At 48.7% G+C, this 9,384-nt stretch overlaps 1 pseudogene; it reads right to left on the bottom strand.

The window, feature by feature from the left end:
* Positions 1-8,291: 8,291 nt before the first annotated feature.
* Positions 8,292-8,841, bottom strand: LOC101655072 (annotated as a pseudogene).
* Between the last annotated feature and the right edge of the window lie 543 nt (positions 8,842-9,384).

Below are 9,384 nucleotides of genomic sequence, written 5' to 3'. Positions count from 1 at the left end.
CTGTCAACAGGCCAGAGTACCCTGTCCCTGCCCCACATGACGACTTCACACTGGGCTGCGTTTCCCCTGGTATTCTCAAGGAAACACAAGGATGTGACTTGGAAGACTTGGGTGTGTCTGACCCTTGGCACCGTGTTCTTTTCAATCACCTCATCAGCTTGTCAAAGTTGGACCTTGGGTAAGGAAGACCGAAGAGGATCAATGAGTTGGATGGTAGAGCGAGAGGACTATTGGAAGTACACGGACTGCAAAGAGGACACGTCTGTCCTGGAAGCAGGCCAGTGTGCTCCTTAGAGGCAAGGATGGTGACACTTCATCTCACATGTCAGGAGAGACCGGTCCCTGGAGAAGGACATCATGCTTGGAATGTCCAGGGGCAGTGGAGAAAAAATGAGAGGGACTGACACAGTGGCTACAGTAATGGCTGGATCATAACACTTGTGAGGATGGTGCAGGACCAGACGGGGTTGTGTTCTGTTGTACATGGGGTTGTGTTGAGCAGGGACAGACACAGGGGCACCTTACAATAAGAACAACAAGAACACCAGCAACAATTCTTTTATTGAGCTCTGATACAATACGCTGTAGTAAGGATAAAACAGTAAAATCAGTGAATCAAGACCTGAATTTTATGTTTAAGTTAGAGGCCCCTAAGTTGTTGGAGTTACTGTTCTTGCCACTAGTTTGGGGGCAGCAAGTTGTCAAACGATGTTTATGGCTCTCAGGACTAAGGCTCCCATGCCTGCTACTATGGTGGCACCAGTGACCTGCAACACAGGAGAGGGTGGGACAGACTTACCCTCAGGGATGGAACAACAGACACACACCCAGAGTCCTCAGCAAAGACCCATTGACATTTGCTCTTTCCACCTAAATCCCAGACTGCTGCCCCTACTTCACCTTTGACCTCCCTCCTTATGGGAGAAGACATAAATTCTGCCCCCTCCTGGATCTGGGGGTAAACACCACTGAACCTGAAGCAGGTGGTTGACATGGAAATATGTCTTCATGCGTGTATTTGAAATTAAATATGAAGCCTGGCCGGTTGGGGGTGGTGGAGCAGGAGGGTATTCTAAAAGAAATGAACGCTTAGGCTGATTGCATTGACAGCAAGCCCTGCCTTTGTCCTCTGCAGGATGTGGCAGACAGGGTCCCCTCACGGAATGCGCTCACTGTGCAGCCCCAAGGTTGGAAGGACACATGGACACACAGGCAAGACACGTGGTGTCAGAAATTCTAGCTTTTGCAAGCGGTTCACATTTACTATTTGCAAACATGCGGTGTCAGCTAAAATGAATAAAGGGGTGATCAGTTTGTCTACTTACTTGAGAGCAGGATTGGCCCCCTATTTTTGTACAGAACAACGACCAAAAGCCCTTTTATTATCACAGAAGGCCACCCTGTACCTACTGCCTGTGGCTGCTTTGGGGGCTGAGCAGATCAGGGCCACAGGGACTAGCTGCTGGGCAGACCTCCAGCACGTACTGGCTGGCTCTATAAAGGGGGAGCCTGCCCGCGCTCCCCCACCTGCTCCAGGTGACCTGGCTTTGGTTCCTGCAGACCCACGCTGACCCCACTGCCTGCACTCATCAACATGCCACTCTCCCTCCTCACTCTGTCTCATCCCAGCTTCAGCTGAACTGAAAAGGTTAAATCAAACTCAGTTCAAGGGTTGTTACCTTTTCTACGAAGTCTTCCTTGGAGCCGAACACTTGTGGGTTCAAATCCAACTTCCCCACAGTGGCTGATGTGTACAAGAGACTCGAATCCTAATTGATTGATTACTAAAGTACTTTGAGTGTCAGTTTCTACCATCTGGAAAGTGGGGTAATCACATCTGCCTCTGGCATGTACTACAGGTTGATTCCTGGGACTGTGGTCCTTCCCCACACTGCCCTGCGTGGCCGACTTGCCCGTCTCCTCATGCTCACGGCTCCCCTGACTGTGACAGTGGCTGCGACACCCTCAAGGGCAGGGCTCCATCTCTGCTGTTCTGGCCTTGTGCCTGCCTCTCTCCCCCCTGGCCACGCCCCCAGTGGACACCCAGCCCCTGTGAGCTGAGGGGAAGGTCAGGTTCTTGTAAACAGGGACACAGGGCAATCATACCGGTTCACTGGAGCTGACTCCGTAGCGAAGATTCTTTGCAAAGTGTTCGCTGTTCTGGCTAATCATGTCGTAGACCAACTCCTCGCCCACCAGCTGTTCAGCATTCTGGACAATCGTGTGCGGAGCCAGTGGTGTGGACTTGGCATCATCCTGGTTATTGATCTGATATTCCTTTTGCCCAGCAATCATGGACAGCAATTCCTTCTTCACCGTGGCCTTACCTCCTGTGACTGACTCGCTGCCACCTGAAGTCCGTACATTAAACAGACCTAAAGATCGATAAAGAAGAAAAAACCTTGGTCCTGGGAATGGCTGGAGGGACTAAGCTGCCCCCAAGGCAGGTCCCTTTGTTGTCCTTGGCACCAGAAACCCCATGCAGCCCTGGTGGTGGAGTGGTTAAGCGTTGGACTTCGATCCTCATTTTGGCAGGTCAAAACCACCAGAAGCTCCATGGGAGAAACACTGGACTTTCTACTCCTGTAAATGGTTACAGTCTTGGGAACCCTTGGGGGGTTGCTATGAGTCAGCATTGATTGAAGGCAGTAAGTGAGAGGGAAGGATTGATGGCTATTGGTTATGGGTGGGGCTAATAACTGCGAGGTTAGCAGTCTTAAACCTAGCTGCCCAGCGGGAGAAAGATGGGGTGTTCTCCTGTAAAAAGTTACAGTCTCAGAAAACCACAGGGACATCTCTACTTTGTGAGGATCGACCTGATGGCACTGAGGTTTTTGAGGGAAGGCTCAGGCCCCCTGATGGCGTAGTGGTTATGTGTTGGGCTGCTAAATGCAAGGTCCCCAGTTCAAAACTACCAGCCTCTCCACAGGAGAGAGATGAGGCTTTCAACTCCCACACAGAGTTACTGTCTTGGAAGTTCTACCCTGCACCAGAGAGTCACCAAGAGTCAGAACTGACTGGATGGCAGTGGGTTTTGGAGGAATCACTTGTTATTCTATCTTGTCTCAAGTTCAAGGAGAACAGAGGAGACACTTGACTCTGAGATAGGAGTGCCCTCTGGAATTCCCTGGACTCAGGTTCCTCCCTTCCTAAAGTGAAGAATGTGAGTTCCCCAAGAGGATGGTGGGAGTTCATTGTCTCTGAGAGCCTCAGAAGGGAGGGCAGAGAGGGGCAGGCAGAGAAGGGGCAGGGCACATCCAGGTGCTAGGCCCAGTTTACCCCTCACTAACTGTGACCTCAAATCTTGCTTAACCTCCCTGAGCCAGGGCAGCGGAGCCCGGCAGGCTAAGGGGCATCTTGGAAGAGTCGGGAAAAACAAGAGCTGCGTGCCACCGAGGCCCAGGTTCTAGCTCAGGCTCATGCACGTCTGTCCTCTCTGAGCCCCGTTCTAACATGTACATATTGAGGGGGGTGGACCAGTTGAAATCCATGCTCTCTCCAGCTCAAGGTCTCCAATTCTATGCTTGAGTGGATGCTGGATCCACCCAGGCCTGCTGGGAAGCTGCAAGGAGCTGCCAGAAACCATGAGGGAAGGACTGATGGACACCAGGTCTCAGAGCCAACAGGCTGAAAGCAGCCCAACTCACACAGAGCCTTTAGTTGACCCCTTTGTATTTCCCTCTCAAAGTGCATTTGAAAGGAGGCTGGCTTTGTCCCTGCTCTGATCCCTCCAGCTGTGGGAACAGAGCAGGGGCAGAGGGGAGAGACCACTGCTGAGAACAAAGCAGAGAGATGGTCCCTGCTCCCCCCACTTCTTCCTGAACTGCAGACCCCAGGGAAGGGGACACTCGGGAAACAAGGTGACTGTAGATATAAGGTCCCACCAAGCATTTACTCTTCGTGAGAGAAGTACACTGTCTCCTGCATCTTTGCCCCTCAGCCTCCTCAACACTGGGGAGGCCTTCTATGTTTCTAACTGCCCCTTCCATGTCTCTCAGGGCCTGGTGCCTCTACCACCCTGCCCAATCACTCCCTAGTTACACCCCTCCTGCTCCCCACATCCCAGCCTCCTCTGCTCCACCTTGCCCTCCTCTCCCCTCTCCCGCCTGCCCTTCTGACACCTCTTATCACAGAGGCGGTGCTTTCTCTCCACCCACAGGGGGCGAGCTCACGCATCGCTGGCCAGGCTGCCCTGTGGGAATGGGGAAAGAGTTTGGCAACAACAACAAAACCAACTCACTACCACGGAGATGATCCCGACTCAGGGTGAACCTACAGGACAGAGTGGAACTGACCCTGTGGTTTCCTTCGGAGCAGCTGGCGGGATTGAACCATCGACCTTTGGTTAGCAGTTCAACATGTAGCCCTCTACACCACCTAAACTCTTTGGTGTGAACACCAGCTGTGGAGGATTTGAAGGAAGCTTCTTTCTTACTCCTTTCTTTAGATCCTGAACAAGACATGAGTGCACAGACCATGGAACACGTGGAGGGATGATTACCCAGCGCAGTGGAGGGGCTGGAGCCTCTAATGGAATAAAGGTCAACAGTCCACAGACTTTCCATCTAGAGGACAGCAGCTGATGATGTCAGCACGGAAAAGCCTGATTCAGTCAGCATGCTCACTGAGGGCCTACTGTGTGCCAGGCAGCGAAGGGAACACAAGCACGTGGTACACTGTGCATCTGTCCACACTTCTACACTCAGTCCTCAGGTTTAAACAGAGAATCCGTTCTTACTTCGATCCGTCAGGTGGACGACATAACCATCTCCCACATAGACGGCCCAGTGGCTGTGGAGAAAACGAGACATCTGGATCAGGTCTCCAGGTCTTGGTTTGTCCTGTAACAGAAACACCAGGGTCAGGTGGAGCTGAGCCCTCCCAGGGAGCAGCCAAGAGCGCCCTCCGCCTGGTGGTCACAGCAGAAACAGGGAGGGGGAGCTCTCTTCACACAGGTGGAGGCCCCTCCATTCCCGAGGATTGCTGGGGCTGGAACTGTGCTCCAGAGGGAAGGCGGGGAGGGAGTGGATAGAAGCTCTGTGGGTCTATGAAGTTAGTGTGCAGCGTGAGATACGCGTGTGATTATCTGAGAGCAGGAATGACCACCTATTTTTGTCAACAATAACAACCCCAAACACTTTCAGTGTCACGCAAGGCCAGCCTGTACCTATTGCCTTGCTCTGCTTGGGTGGCTGTGGTAGTTACATAATCTTGTATGAATTTGAGAATATTCCGATTGAAGGGGTGGAGTCTAGCCTGTCAATCAGGTCTTAGCCAATGAGGCCTCTGTGTGGGCATGGCCTTCTCCTGAGAATTCTGGGAAGTCTGGTATTCCTCCTTGGAGATGGGAGACTCTCTCTCTCTGCTCACTCCCTGTGACACATCCCTATGGAGAAGCCACATGAAGAGAAACTGATGGAGCCAGAACTCTAGAGCCAAAGAAGCCACATGGAGATCCCTGCCAGCGCTGAGATGATTACAATGTCACTGGATCCACAAGACTTCCCACCTGCTGGCCTGTGATCTTCCTGCATTTGGCGTCACTGCATGTGTTTCGTGATCCTGAAGAGAACTTTATAGATTGATATCAGACATCTCGGCTAATATTGGACTTATGAACTTGATCTGGACTGGGTTGGAATGTTTTCTCAAGATTCAATTGCTCTTGTATATAAAGCTTTTTCTCTCTTTTTTTTCCATGTTGAATTGATATTTATTTCAGGGCATGCCATGTTAAAATGAAACAAAAGAGTCAACCATTGCCTTTAACAATCAGATTGCATTATAAAAGCACTTTGCAACTCCATCCTGTCTTTGAGCATAAGGTACTAGTATGTGGGCTAATGAGTGTCTGAAAGCATTTCTTTATCAGATCAATAATCCAAGTGCTCTCTGAATATTACAAGGTGACAATAAGTGGAACGTGGAGGGGAAGGAGAAAGAGAGGGAATCAGGTTCCCAGTTCAAGGGCTTTGTTGTGATGAGGAGATGAGGAAGTAGGAAGATAGTTTTATCTTTTCACCTCTATACTGTGGTAAGTAATGCTTACAACCTAAATTTAACAGGGTTTCTCTGAGCTAACGCTCAGAAATTTTCTTCCTGCAAAAAATGCATTTACAAATATGTTTATTAACTTACACAGCAAGCTCACCATAACTAGTAAAGGTTAAAAGGTGCACTCCCAGTGCACGTGTTTGCAGTGTTTCAAGGGAAGTCAGATTGCCATGGTGACCAAGCTCTAAATATTCATTGTAACATCCATAACCTGAAAATAGTTACATAAAAAAGCAGAGAAATAAATATCACCAAAGGGAAGAAAAGATTAATTAATTGTAGCTTAAATGTAAAACTGAATCACCAGTTAATTTATCAAACTATACAGATCTAATAAAAAGCAAAACCATTCTGAACAACCCAACATTAAAAAAAACAAAAAGCTAAAGGTAAGGCATACATCTACATAATATTAAGTTTAATTTCCATCCCACCCTTCCTCTCTTCTGTATATGCTTTTTCAGATCCGCCCATAGGGGCTTATGAAAAAAATGTTTCCTTCTTCAATTTACAATGTTTTCTTTCATTCTTCAATTTGACCTCTAATGTTCTGAGTAGAGTCTGCTATTCTCTGAAGGATTCTTTTGTTGGTGAGCTTTAGATGACCATGGTTTCCACTGGTTAGAGTACTTTTTTTTTTTAACATTTTATTAGGGGCTCATACAACTGTTATCCCAATCCATACACACATCAATTGTGTAAAGCGCATTTGTACATCGTTTCTCAAAACATTTTCTCTCCATTGAAACCCCCGACATTAGGTCCTCATTTTTCTCCTCCCTCCCCGCTCCTCCCTCCCGCATGAGCCCTTGATAGTTTATAAATGGGTATTTTGTCATATCTTACCCTGTCCAACATCTCCCTTCACCCACTTTTCGGTTGTCTGTCCCCCAGGGAGGAGGTCACACACAGTTCCATGTAATCAGTTCCCTCTTTCCTACCCATTCTCCCTTTACCCTCCCTGTTTTGCCACTCACACCACTGGGCTCATCCGTCCTGGATTCCCTGTATTTTCAGTTCCTATCTGTACCAGTGTACCTCCTCTGGTCTAGCCAGATTTGTAAGGTAGAATTGGGATCATGATGGGGGGCGGGGTAGGAATCATTTAGGGACTAGAGGAAAGTTGTATTTCTCATCATTGTTAGATCGCACCCTGACTGGCTCATCTCCTCCCCGAGACCTCTCTGCAAGGGGATCGGTTAGAGTACTTTTGATCATGGTGCCAAACTCGAATTCTTCCACTAGTTCTTTTTAAAAGAATTTTACTTCATGCTAGGCACATGCATGGCTTTTTTTTTTTTTAAGAAAGGAAAAACCCAAGAGAAATCTATTTCTCTGAAAGGGTTTTCTTGGGAGAAAAAGTCCTTAGAGCTCTGTGATTGTTCACAATAAAGAATAATATGAAACACCTATCTGAGGCACATGTTCCCATCTCTCTCCCGCGGTCTACTGAAGCACCCGTGAGAGGCTCATGTGTTTGGTCAGAACGACGGCTTCTATTTCCCTACTTGTGAGCCCTCGATGTGTTCAACGGGACTCATGGTGAAGCTGCACCAGACGGTGGACCCTGATCCAAGCACTACCCACCATGACGGCGGAGCTCTGACCTGCAAGGAGCTCTTTGTAATTTTGCTCAGTGCTCAAGAATGATTTTGGACACTTTGGACCAAAAGGCCTAAAGAAAGTGGAAATCCTAAAACTGAAGGATCATCCAGACGGGCCTGGTCTTACTGCTGCGTCTGCTCCTGCTGTGTGTTGTGGGGAAGGGAGGGTGAGAATAAGGTGTGACAGGATCGGCTCAGGTGAAGAAAGGCAGGCAGGGTCAAGAAGGTAGGCAAGTGCTGTTATGAGCGTGTTGTTCCCCAGCCAAGCCACATGCGCATTTATACTGTTAAGATTTCCATCATTGTGAAGTACATTATCATAACATTCAAAGAGGGAAAAATGTTAAGAAAACGTATCTAAGTTTTAAAGTTATCACTGGAATATGCTGAAATCCTTTGTTTTTGTGTGAAATACCGATGATGAAGGCACTGACTTGATTTGTGCTTGGGAAGCTCATAGATCATCTCCACGAGACAGGCAGCAATGAGGAATTGCAGTACGTTATTATTGAAGGGCAGAGGTTCAAGCCAATATTCACACTGCACTGCAGTCAGCGGAAGAGCAAAGGCTGGGGAGGGGAGAGGACGCAAATCAGTGAGCTTCCGGGGGAAGGGTGAAGATGCTGTGGGAGATTAGCAGGAAGAGCCTCCTTCCCTGACAGGCTGCTCCGGAGGCTTTTCCGGTTTTATGTCCATCATGTCTTCCTTGCCTCTGGCCTGTGTGCTGTCCAACCAAGGCAACACTGCTACAACACGTCGAAACAACTGCTCTATGTAATATCCTGCTTGGCACTAGTCTCCAGAAACATGACCTTGATCTCCTTGGCTTTCCTCTCTCCCTCCTCAATGAGCACTTGCCTTTCCTCAACAAGATCTGTTTTATTTCCTACTAACATGGTGAGAACATCCCTTCCTCTTTCTGTTCTGACATCATCCATCCATTTTGTCGTTTGCTGGAATGAGTTGACATTGTGATGTCAGAAACAACACCTGCCACAGTGGAGTCCCAAATGTAGCTAGAATTCAAGCTCCTGAACTGTTCTTGACCTGCTCTGTCCCATAAGGGCAATTGTACTGTTTGATCTTCCAGGGATATTGTTTTTGATAGCAAGTCAATGCCAATTGTTGCCTGATAGGTGTTGTTAAAACTGGCATACATGAATCTGGTGATCAGCGATGTCTTTCCAACTCCTGGACAGCCATGATCTCACCAGTCAGGTTCATGCACAGCACGGCAGAGGAGAGGGCCGGGGAGCATAAGCTCTTTGCTATACACATATGTGTGTCTCCATAGATTTGTTTCTCTAGTCTACCCAGACTAACCCAGCAGCCAAGCAGAGCAGGGCCACAGGGACTATCTGCTGGGCAGACCTCCAGCATGTACTGGCTGGCCCGGGTGACATGGCTGGTCCCACTGCCTGCACTTATCACCATGCCACTCTCCCTCCTCACCTCTGTCTCATCCCAGCTTCAGGTGACCTGAAACGCTTAAATCAGACTCCGCTCAGGCGTTACCTCTTCTAGGAAGTCTTCCTTGGAGCTGAACACTCGTGGGTTGATTAAGTAGTTAAATATTTTGAGCCTGAGTTTCAGCCATCTGGAAATTGGGGGTAATCAACCTGCCTCTGGGCCAGCGGTTCTCAACTTGTGGGTTGCGACCCTTTTGGGGATCCAATGACCTGCTCCCAGGGGTCGCCTGATTCATAACGGAAGCAAAATTATGGTT

Source organism: Echinops telfairi, unplaced genomic scaffold (genome assembly GCF_000313985.2).
Source record: "Echinops telfairi isolate 266 unplaced genomic scaffold, ASM31398v2 ScPeMD7_7417;HRSCAF=8455, whole genome shotgun sequence".
NCBI lineage: Eukaryota > Metazoa > Chordata > Mammalia > Afrosoricida > Tenrecidae > Echinops > Echinops telfairi.
The sequence above is the reverse complement of the archived record's forward strand: the minus strand, read 5'-3'. Positions and strand labels throughout refer to the sequence as shown.